At 41.8% G+C, this 12,733-nt stretch overlaps 1 pseudogene; it reads left to right on the top strand.

The window, feature by feature from the left end:
- LOC117442449 (sodium- and chloride-dependent betaine transporter-like) overlaps nt 1-12,733 on the top strand; it is a 95,285-nt pseudogene that overhangs the window by 33,519 nt on the left and 49,033 nt on the right.

Raw genomic sequence — 12,733 nt, 5'->3', positions numbered from 1 at the left:
CTAATGATAGCTCAGGCACAACGCCACAAGCAGAACTTTCAAAAGAGCATAAGGGCAACTTTATGGGAGAGGAAGCGGGAACACTGTCGTCACCAGAAAGTCTAAGCCACAAACAATAAGACGGTAATCAGGACAACTTGGCTGGGAGCGGGTGTGGAAACACAGCCATCACTAGCAACAAGCTGACACAAACCTGTCTGTCGAGGCTCTGCACAGCCGGCGCAGCTCCTGGAGGACGCGTCTAACGACCCGTAGCTCCGACTGTCAGTCGCGAAGCTTCACGCGGCCAGCTGTTTGCAGAGAAATCCCTCCGATCAAACGTTCAAACCTGAACGCTCTAGGCTACGAAAACGTAGCCACGGTACCCTCGCGCAGCGAGAAGATGAAAAGGAACAGATCCTCTGACAATACCGGCTGATATAGCCGGTGTCACGTGGGTCACAGGTGACTTTGTTGTTATTGGTACTCGAGCTGCGCATGCGCGCGATGGACATATCCAGTGCTAAAGCACCGCCTCTGGCGTTCAGTAGGGACGAAATAGAACCAACACCGTCCCTTTTGAACCCGCCCCTCCCACAGGCTCACCGTCAACAGGTGACACATTTCAAACCACATTTCAACATAAATGTAATTTCCTCAAACATGAGGAAACTATCTGAACCAAACATACACAGGTTAACTACCTCTTAACAGTCATTCCCCATAATTAATAAACACAAAATAAATAAGAAATTGCATGGTTCATTTGACGGAAGAGAGCAGGAAATGTTTGGTGTGTGTGTGTGTGTGTGTGTGTGTGTGTGTGTGTGTGTGTGTGTGTGTGTGTGTGTGTGTGTGTGTGTGTGTGTGTGTGTGTGTGTGTGTGTGTGTGTGTGTGTGTGTGTGTGTGTGTGTCGGCTGTCAGTGGCGGAGTCAGTCACTCTGTGACCCGCTCCGTCACAATATTGGACGTGCTTTTTGATGGCCATGGCATCCAGCATCAGAGTGACACATCCGTGCTTGGCCTCATCTTCCTGACGCCGTCTTTCTAGCATGTCCAACATCATTTTGTTGAGACCAGGTTTGGCATCAAGAGAGCTCAGCCACCTTAGTAAAATTAAAAAGTAGCCATTTAACCACTTACCCAGTCCCTATTGTAGACACTGGACATACTAAAAATAGCTACAATATCAAAATGTATCAGCATGGGACATGAGCTGTTATATCAGTAAGTTTAACCATTCCTGATAATACAGTCTGTAGTGCTTAATGTAGTTTAAAATTAGACATCATGAAGAATACCTTTGCAATGAACTGGGATGTGGGAGGTGAATATGCAGAGTGTCTCTCAGGTAGTGATATGCCTTTGGACCATGCAGATGGAGCGTAAGAGCAAAATCTCTCTGGGCCTTGGTGTACACCCTGCCTCGACAGGAGGTGAACGGGAAGATCTGAAATTCAATTAGCAAAAGTGATTTAGTATGTCTCCTTTTAATAGTAACTAGGAGGTCTAACAAAGAACATAAAATACACAAAATATTCAATGCAATATTTTTTATTTTACCTGAGTAGCATTCAAGCTTGTCTTTCAGCTCTTCGTTTATGAGATTTTTCTCCTTCAGTTCCTCCAGAAGAGCCTGCATGTTTTTGTTGGCCATCCTTTCTCTCGCCAAGGCATTGGTCTTCTCCCGCTGCAGTTTCCTCAAACTCGCTGAGGCTCCGTTGAGTTTGGCCTTTATAGCCTCGGGCAAGCAGGCAATGCATATGGGTGGTCAGTGCCCTGCCGCTTGCGGCTCTTTCGCCTCTCTCCTGTGGCTCCCTGTTGCTTTGGCAAAATATACGAATATATAAATAATAGTAATATGGAAATTAATATCCTTCTTCTAATATCCCTTCTTGTGCACAGCGTCAGTGTTGATCCTCCAGTTCAGCCCATTGTCTAAGTGCACTCCCAGGTATTTGTAGTCCTCCACAACAGCCACATCCTCTCCCAGAATGCACAAGGGTAGAGGAGATGTCCTCACCCTCCTGAAATCAATGACCATCTCTCTGGTCTTGGCCACATTCAGAATACTCACAACATTAGGCTGAGGTTCATCTTCCGCTCTTCTTGAAGTGGTTGTGCTTCTTGTTGCTTCCGGCTAAAATAAACATTAAAGACATGTTGAGTGTTTAAAATGTGCTGTACACAAGACATTATTTATTCCTAAACTTGCAGAAAGAAAAACTAAAGTGTGACATTTAATCACATATTTATATATCAATCTTATACACCTTGAATTGTTGTTGGCCAATGATACACATACCCTTTGAAGATGAGCTGGGAAGTTGAATATTGTTGGCACAACACCATCTTTAAGCCGGACAGTCTGCCCTGTCCGGTCAAATTCCTCACTCCTGAAGTGCTCACTGCAGAGCAGTGTCCTGTCCCAGGAAACAAGGGCGAGTTCCCACTGCCTCCTCCTCTTTTCGGTTTTGGGAAACCTTAAAAACATGAGAAAGGTAGCCAGATATATAAATTATTGTCAACAATTTCCTCCCTTCTTTCCTTTAACATTAAGGGTAGGACAAAAATACACACCGAAATTATCATATTTTTGGTATGTATGCATGTATGTATAGCCTACTTTAAGAATAAGACAACCACACTAAAAGTAATAAAAAAGGTGTCCAAAAGAAACATTAAATAATTGTGTAAAGAAATGGTAACAACATATTCTAAAGAGGCTGGGTCAACAACAATCTTGCAATACTATTATCTCACATAGCCCCACTGATCCTGTGTAGCAGGACTTGTAATGTACATACATCCACTAAGTAATTAACGATTATCCTAATTTTAGTCATAATATTTTCATATCTTACACGTGAAAGGTGATCCCACGGGTTCTTGTTTGCAGACAGCGGCGATTGGAGCTTCCGTAGGCTGCACACAAGTCCGGCATAGTCAGGTACTTCTGTAAACACAAAGCCAGCAAATTCCTGTATCATAATGCAAGATGTTTTTAACAAGCCAAACCACTTGGAAGAAATCATGTGTAACTTAAGTTATGTTGAAAAGAAAGAGCAGTTCTGCTTCTCCCACTGGTGTAAAGTTGCTGGGTCAACTTTGTAATACTCGTTCTCACTCACAGCCTCTTGTTATTAGCCAGCTAATAAATACAACCACATACACAAAGCTGCAATTTCAACATGTCCAAGCATCCTGTATCATAGCCATGCTAATCATGTTTATAATAAACAAAACCGTTTGTAAATCAGTAAAGATTTCAGCGAGTTAAGAGTATTTTTGTGCAGATCACTCACCTTACAACAGCTACCATAACGCGAATCAGAGTAACTGTTGACTGTAGCAAGATGGCGGCCGGTCAGCTACGCTGGAAAATCTCCCATAAGCCATCTAGTGTTTATATTAGGGCTGTCAGTCGATTAAAATAGTTAATCGCGATTAATCGCACATTTTTGATCTGTTCTAAATGTACCTTAGAGGAACATTTTTCAAGTTTTGAGTGGACACATATGCTTTATGCTAATGTTTATTATCGTTTGAACAATGACAAATATTCTCATGAATATTAAACACAACAACCTCTGAACATTACAAATATTTGCCTCAATTCAACCTGGAACCTTTCTCATACAATAATAAAATACAAATGGTGTGTGTGTGTGTGTGTGTGTGTGTGTGTGTGTGTGTGTGTGTGTGTGTGTGTGTGTGTGTGTGTGTGTGTGTGTGTGTGTGTGTGTGTGTGTGTGTGTGTGTGTGTGTGTGTGTGTGTGTGTGTGTGTGTGTGTGTGATGGATCGTTGGAGCTACTCAAGGCATATGCTCGAACGGGAGCTGCCTGGACGCTGCAAGCATGTTGCACTATCCGTGCTGAGTGTGCTGACTTCTCCTACAATGTCCCACTGTCTGGCTTCCTGCATAAAGTCAAGTGCTCGGCGCAGTTGTGGCAAAATGTCGCTCCTCTGTTTTCATTTAAACAGCTCCTTATATCCGTTAGCGCAGCTAGCTAGCACCAGATGCTAACAACAACAATGCACGTAAGGTCTCTCTCTCGCTCGCTTGGACCACATTACACACACCCTCCCGGTCCTCCCGATGGCCAGTCGGTGCCTGCCGGTGAGCTTGGAAGTGTGGTCTGCCACAAGCGGGCGGCAGGAGCGGGGCTGTCAGCAGATGGTATTTTAAACTCGATGCGCTCTGAATCTACGGGGCGGCCGAGGAAAAAAAATACACATGCGTTAATCGCGTTAAAATAATTAGTGGCGTTAATTTTTTTTTGCGTTAACGCGTTAACTTGACAGCCCTAATTAAAATGCATTCATGTGATGACTTTCAAAGAGTAAAGCAAGCACTGCTGAATAAAGTATGATTTTATCTTTTACGAAACGTTTTTTTTTTTCCATATGGAATGCAGTTGGAGGTCAACCAATCACAGAGCTTGAGGACTGATCACGGGGTTTGTCAAGCTAAGCACATGGTGTAGTCCCAAACGATAGCTGAGGATTCTGGGTAGTGTAGTGTCTTCTGCCATCCAAAAACTCAGAAAAAATATTTTGTTCCAAGCAAGGAGGCAGAGGCAGAACGTCCAAAATACAACCCGGTGTGGGCATTTATTAAGTCAGGAACACTTGACACACAGCCTCAATCCTGCTGTTTCTCCCTGAACACAGCCTGCCGCCACAAGGATCTCACACACACTCTCCCCCAAACAGCAAAACCCCAGAGCCTAAATGCCCAACCCAATCAACCCAACAGGTCACAGGTGAGGGGGGAGGAGACACCACAGAGTACCAGGTGCACACAATCAATGGCAACAGACATGGGGAAAGGGGAACACATTTCAAAATACAATAAACACTACATCAATAAATAATATAAACTGTATACACATGTGCACATATGCAAGGCCCGAAGCCATCAGTGACAAAGTTACCTTCGTCACACAACCCACCCGTGCAGTCAGAACCTCTGGCTGCTGTGATTTGTGATGTGAAATTCTCCGGCCAATACTTGTCATAAACCACCAGTGTTTGACATCAAAGCTCCAACTCTCCTCGTGTCTCTCTGAGTCCTGACTCCCCATTGCTGCAGAAGTTTCCCTTACAATACCCAATATTAATGGTGTGTGTGTCTGCCCAAGGACAATTTAAAGTAAAACCTAATAGAGGTTTCATACATAATAACCTAATAAAGGTACATTTAACAACTACTACAGTGCAACAAAACAGGAAGATTAAAAGTGGACACAAACATAAGATCTCTAGCATCTAAAGCAATATTGGTAAATTATTTAATATCAGATTATAATATTGATATATGCTGTCTCACTGAAACTTGGTTGAGACATGAAGAATATGTCAGCATAAATGAGGCCACTCCACCCAGCCATATCAATACTCATATTGCCCGAGGCACGGGCCGAGGAGGTGGAGTTGCAGCAATCTTTGACTCAAGTTTACTTATCAATACTAAACCAAAATTAAATTATACCTCCTTTGAAAGCCTCGTTTTTAGTCTTACGCATCCGACCTGGAAAACTTTACAGCCAATCTTATTTGTTACAGTGTACCATCCACCAGGTCCTTATTCAGAATTCTTATCATAATTCTCAAATTTTTTTATCAACTTTGGTACTTAAAACAGATAAAGTAATTATCGTATGTGACTTTAATATTCATGTTGACGACGATAAAAATAGCCTTACTGTTGCATTTAACTCTATATTAGATTATATTGGTTTCCATCAGAGTGTAAATAAACCAACCCACTGTTCTAATCACTAATCTGTTAGTGCTATAGCCAAATTTAAGGAAGAGATTCCATCAATACTTAACTCGATAGCATGTCTGCATGTAAGGAAGGAAACGTATACAAAATGTACACCACCCCAAATTGATCATGTTGTTGATAGTGCTACAAGTGGGCTGCGAATAAAATTAGACTCTGTTGCTCCTTTGACTAAGAAGAATTTTATATGCTTTTTTAACGATAAAATTGTTACTCTTAGAAACTAAATTAATGACCTCTTGCCTTTGACCAGTATAGTGTTATCAACAACTCCCGGAAACGTAAGTTCTAATATTACACTAGATAGTAAATTAGAATACTTTTCAACCATAAACCTTGAACAATTGAATTCAATGATTCTTTCTTTTAAACCATCAACGTGTATCTTAGACCCAATTCCAACTAATCTGTTAAAGGAAGTTTTTCCATTAATTAACACTTCTTTATTAAATATTATGAATATCAAATCAAATCAGGTTTTATTTATATAGCACATTTTAAAAACGATTTTTGGTCGAGCCAAAGTGCTGTACTGTAATAAATAACACATTACTACAGTCGCAAACAGAAGACAAAAAATTACAACAGCAAATATAACAATCAAACACAGGGAAATGTCATGAGTCGTGCTCCGCTCTGACTAGAAGGCCAGGGAGAAGAAGTTAGTTTTTAGTGTTGATTTAAAAAACCCTATGGCCAGCTGCTGTGAAGGCTCAGTGCCCTCGGGTTTTGAGCCTGGTCTTGGGCACTACCAGCAGCAGCTGGTCAGCCGACCTTAATGCTCTGGCTGGGGTGTGGCGATGGAGGAGTTCGGCTATGCAGGCAGGAGCCAGCCCATTTAGTGTTTTAAAAACAAATAAAAGGAGTTTAAAATCAATGCAGAACCTAATTGGAGACCAGAATTGGGGTGATGTGGTTATGCTTTTTGTGGCCAGTGAGAAGACGTGCAGCTGCGTTCTGCACTAGCTGCAGGCGTCTAATTGACGCCTGGTCCATACCCACGTATAGGGCGTTGCAATAATTCAACCTTGTGGTTACAAAGGCGTTAATAGCCCTTTCCAGATCTTTAAAAGATAAAAACGACTTGGTCTTGGCCAATAGTCGTATTTAAAAAAAGCAGGTTTTGACTACGCTGCTGACCTGCTTATCAAATTTAAAAGCACTATTGAAGGTCACTCCAAGGTTCATTACAGAGGGGAGGATGTTTTTATTGAGGCAGCCCAGAATATCAACCGGAGAGGCTGGAGGTTGGGGTTCAAAAAATATGACCTCGGTCTTGTTCTCGTTGAAGTTGAGAAAATGTTTCCTCAGCCAGGATTTGATCTCTGTCAAGCAGTCCATCAATAGCTGTAATGAGTTGACATTAGAATTGAGAGGCAAATAGATCTGTACATCATCGGCGTAACAATGGAAGGGGATGTTGTGTTTTGTGAGAATTGAACCTAGGGTCAGTATGTACAGTAGAAAAAGGATGGGGCCCAGACTAGAGCCTTGGGGAACCCCACAGGTAAGAGGGGCTTTGGCAGAGGAGAAGGCACCTAGCTGCACTGACACATCCTGAGCTAAGAGAGGTGTTTATAAGTAATAAAATACTTGCTCCAACTGATTTGAAAACATCTCTGAGAAGGCGAGAGGGAATGCTGTCTGAGGTGCAGTTTGTCGGCCGCAGGTGCATGACTACATCCGAGAGAGAGAAGAGAGGGATACAGGCTCAAAGTCGTCCAGGACAGCAGGGCACAGAAAAGGAGCAGGATCTGGGGTAGCATTAGTGTGGGCTAGCCTAAGAGCAGATACTTTTTCGATACAAAATGCAAGAAACTTATCACAGAGAGTAGTCGATGGCACAATTGAAGAAACATCACAGGGATTAATGATAGAGTTGAGGACATTAAAAAGAACCTGAGGTTTATGGCTGTTTTTGGAAATTAACAGAGAAATTAGCTCTGTTTTGGCTGCTTTGACTGCCGTATGGTAGTCGGAAAGGCAAGCACGAAGGATTTCTAAGGAGAAATGGAGTTTATCCTTTTTCCATTTTCTCTCTGCACGCCTGCAAGCGCGTCTGAGAGCACAAGTACAGTCATTGAGCCACGGCTCTGAGAGAACTTTGGTGTGTGTAAGCGTAAAAGGAGCAACATAATCCAATATTAGTGAACATGTCGAGTCAAATATGGAGATCAGCTCATCTGCACTAAGAGCACAGTTCACCTCTAATTCACAGATCAGGGAAGCATTAAAAACATCAGAAAACTGTGAAGCAGTCAAGGCGTTAATCGAACGCAGACGACGCGCAGGGGCACGTGATTCGAATCCTGCGGAAGGGATCGAGGTTGTAAACAGAACAGGTAATTGGTCTGAGATACGTGTTGCTGCACAGATTTCATCTACAGAGACAGACGGTCCAAACGATAATACTAAATCTAAAGTGTGTCCTTTTTCGTGTGTTGGGTCAGCCACGGACTGAACGAGACCAAAATAATCAAGGAGATTTAAAAAGTCCCTAACCAGAGGTTTGGACTCGCAATACACATGGACATTGAAGTCTCCGGAGATCAAAACACGATCATATTTCACCATGATCCCGGACAGAAAGTCAGAAATGTAATTTATGAAATCCTTATTGCAATTTGGCGGACTATACACGACTGCGTATAGTATAGGCGAGGCCGGGTTCAGTTCAAAAAGCTGCAACTCAAAGCTAGGGAAGTTACCGGGTGAAGCAATCTGCATTTGAGGCTACCCCAGTGAGATGATAGTGAACTGTTCATGAACTTGTCATGAAAAGTTCATGAAATATTAGTGAACCATATTCATGAACAGCTAATAAACAGCTCATAAACAGCTCATAACAAAGTTGATGAACTGTTCATGAAAGTGACATGAACATTAAATGGCACTATGGCAGTTCATGAACTACTCATGAAACTCCTGTGCTGGAATGGTTCATGAACAATTCATGGAATATGGTTTTAGGCAGGTTCATGAACAATTCATGAAATGGAGTTTTCAGTGAGTGTGTAGGGATATTCAACCAAGAACATATCAAGAATTGTTCATGAACATATCAAGAACTGTTCATAACAACTTCATGAACCGTTCATGTACATGAACTGTTCATGAACCACTGACTGTGGGTCAATTGGCAACCATAGAAAACAACAATTATGTCAATCATAATGGAACTTTACTCAAATTAACAAACAAACAAACAAACATACATGTATACAGGTGGAGCACTACAATTACTACTACTACAATCACTATTTGAAGCAGTTCTTGACACTCAGCTGCACAACATTTTTTGTTACGGGTCCCAAAAGCTTGGGTACCACAGCAACAATAAATGATTTCTGTAGAAAACAGAAAAGTGCAGCAGCAATAATTATACACAGGATCCGGTTGATCGTCTGGAATGCTTCTTATTCAAGTACACAGTTACATTCAAATAGCTGAACTTTACAAACATCACATTTCTCCATTTAAGTTATCTGTCTGTCACAGTCAATTACTGTATCTCAAGGAGAAATTCAACATAGTCAATATAAATTATTACATTACATTGCATTTAGCTGACGCTTTTATCCAAAGCGACTTACAATAAGTGCGTTCGACCAACAAAATACAAACTTGAAGAAAACAGAATCATATAAGTACATCAGGTTTCATAGAGCAAAAACATTTCAAGTGCTACTCAACTGGCTTTAGGTAAGCCAGTCCATAAGTGCTTTGTTAATAGTTCTATTGCTCGAAGCGGAGTCGAAAGAGATGAGTTTTCAGTCTGCGCCGGAAGGTGTGTAAGCTATCTGCTGTCCTGATGTCAATAGGGAGCTCATTCCACCATTTTGGAGCCAGGATAGCAAACCCACGTGTTTTTGCTGATGGGAACTTGGGTCCCCTTCGCAGCGAGTCGTTTGGCTGATGCAGAGCGGAGTGCACGTGCTGGGGTGTACGATTAACCATGTCCTGGATGTAAGAAGGGCCAGATCCATTCGCAGCATGGTACGCAAGTACCATTGTCTTGAAGTGGATTCTAGCAGTTACCGGAAGCCAGTGGAGGGAGCGGAGGAGCGGCGTGGTGTGGGAGAATTTAGGAAGGTTGAAGACCAGATGAGCCGCTGCATTCTGGATGAGCTGCAGCGGTCGGATGGCACATGCAGGTAGACCAGCCAGGAGGGAGTTGCAGTAGTTTAGGCGTGAGATGATGAGAGCCTGGACCAGAACCTGCGTCGCTTTCTGGGTCAGCTGGGGACGCATCCTCCTGATGTTGTAAAGCGTGTATCTGCAGCAGCGGGTTGTAGCAGCTATGTTTGCAGTGAAGGACAGGTTGTTATCTATAAACACATAACGCTATCAAATAATACTTTCTATCAATATATCTATCTTTACCAAATATAACATATTATGGAGATCACAAAAATACACTGTCAATGTTAATAAACAAAAAACAAGGCAATGTGCCTGCAAGACTGCACTCAGGTAAACAAAACATATTACCCGTGCGCAGCAGCTAACCTGCCTGCGAGCCTTCGCTCAGGTCACATTTACCCAGGTGCGGCTGAAGCCCGCGAAAATGGCATCTATTGTTGCCGACAGTTTAGTATTTTTAAAATACCGTTACTATGTCAAACATGCTCAAAACCTTCTGACACACTCTCCTAAACATCTCCAACATCATATCTAATTCACACAAGTTAACATCGATCATTTTCATTATGTACTGACCTGTAGAAAACAGAAAAGTGGAGCAGCAATAATTATACACAGGATCCGGTTGATCGTCTGGATTGCTTCTGAGGAGGGGGCGGAAGTGTCCCCCCTAAGGTAACCCAGATGTCACCGCTCACCTGCCAAAGGTTCCACCTTGGCGCTACTTACTCGTACTGCTTCTCAAACAGTATAGATAAACCATAAAATGATATGAATGTCACCAAAATAAATACAGATAATGTTCAGTTTCAAATTCACTATTGTTTTGTTTTAAGATTAAAAGTTTTAAAAAAGAAAGAAATGTTCAAATAGTAGATGAATATTCAAGAGGTCTTTAAAAATATCAAACTGATCATCAAAAGTTCATAAAATGCTCATGAATATTCCAAAATATTATGAACTTGCCAAAATCATCCAAAATTCATGAAATGCTCATAGTCATGAAAAGTTCATGAAATACTCATGCACACTTTTTGGGGTTTTAATTATAATGTTGTGATTGGCTGGATCATGAAAAGTTCATAAATTGCTCATAAAAGTCTGTCATGAGCAAAACAGGAACTTTATATGAATGAACAATGTTCATAAACATTTCATGAACTGCTCTTTAAAATGGTTCATGAGCATTTTAAGAATTTTGGTTGATGAACATGACAAGTGAACATATAATGAGTTGTTCATGAATGTTTCATGAGTGCTCATGAACAGCTCATAAAGTCATGAACTCCATCTCGCAGCTCTAAACACTGATGCTATGCCCCCACCATGGCCGGTGGTACGGGTCAGGAGGAAGAAGTTCAGAGAACGGTGTATACTTGCCAGCGTGGATCTACGTCAGAAACATAAAATCCAGTTCACGATAGGTGAAGAAGTAATTTAGCAGGAAGGTTTTGTTTGCTATTGACCTAGCGTTTAGCAAGGCCATGCAAAGTGTTCTCTCCGGGCTGGCAGAAGGTGTAGTGCAGGGGTACTCAAATACAAATCTTAAAGGTCCAAAATAAATGTTTCAATAAGACAAAGGTCCATTTACTACAGTCATTCAAACTTTTAAACAATCGCAACAAGATTCTTAACACGAGGTTGCAAAAACAAAAATAATCTGTATGCAGCAGTTTGAATTGTTATTGTGTCTGTGCTTGATCCCTCAGAGTCGCAGTATAAGAGCTGCACAGTTATGAATAAAGGCAGCTGCACTATTTTTCATTCAGCATTCCCATTATTGCTTTATAAATGTCTTGCCCCCTTGTGTGTCCACTGAGGTTCGTCAAGCCCAACACATCTTCAACAAACTCCCCCTTTGCCTCATCATAAAAACTCACAAACACCAGCAACTGAGCATTGTCAGCGGTGTCAGTGGACTCATCCACAGCTAAGGAAATGCACTGTGCATTTTTTATTCCATCACAAAGCTGATTAATAAAATCACCAGCCAGTATTTATGTTCTTCTGGTTGCTGTGGAATCTGAGAGGGGGATTTGCTTGATTTGACCTGTTATTTCCTCTTTTTGTTTGCCTTCAACATGGTCTCCATCACTTCAGTCATGCATTATTTTATACTGCAGTTATTATCCAGTGGAAAGTCCTTAACTACTGGCCTAGTTAAATCAAAGTGGTTACTTTTTTTTGGCTGGGCAGTGTAGTTTTACACACCGTCTTATTTGACTTTCTCAGGACTTAAAACAGTTTTTTGGGGGCAGACCCCCTCAAAGAAAAAAATATATTTACACACGTAAGGTCATCATCTTAATAGTTTTGTATGCTCATCCGTGAGCAGAGCATCAAGTTGACGTGTATTAAAGCTGAATGCGGCGATTACCATTTTGTTCAGCAAAACGCCTCACAAACGTATTAAGATCAACAGCTTTAGTGCGTTTTGATTCAAGGCTGAGTACAGCCAAACTGACAGTCTCTTCTCTGTCAGTGTAGACCGCAAATACCTAATTCCTTCAGTGCTTGGGTCTGAATGCTTCTCGTTTTGTGCCGTCCCGTTCAAATGAAATCGCCGCCAATCATATGTCCACGCTCGCGCCAGGACCGGGGGAGGGGTTACATGACGTGCATCTTGTGCTGCATTCACTTGCACTCGGACATTAGAGACTTTCTCTCATAAATGTCCGATGAGCGCTGTTTGCAGTCTGCAATAAGTTCATTACAATAAGTCATGCAATAAACATTGAACCAGTCCGGCCCTCGACTAGTACCGATTTTTGAATTTTGGCCCACTGTGTATTTGAGTTTTTTCACCGCTGGTGTAGAC

Source organism: Pseudochaenichthys georgianus, unplaced genomic scaffold (genome assembly GCF_902827115.2).
Source record: "Pseudochaenichthys georgianus unplaced genomic scaffold, fPseGeo1.2 scaffold_431_arrow_ctg1, whole genome shotgun sequence".
NCBI lineage: Eukaryota > Metazoa > Chordata > Actinopteri > Perciformes > Channichthyidae > Pseudochaenichthys > Pseudochaenichthys georgianus.
Note: the sequence above shows the minus strand (reverse complement) of the source record. Positions and strands in the feature narration are given on the sequence as shown.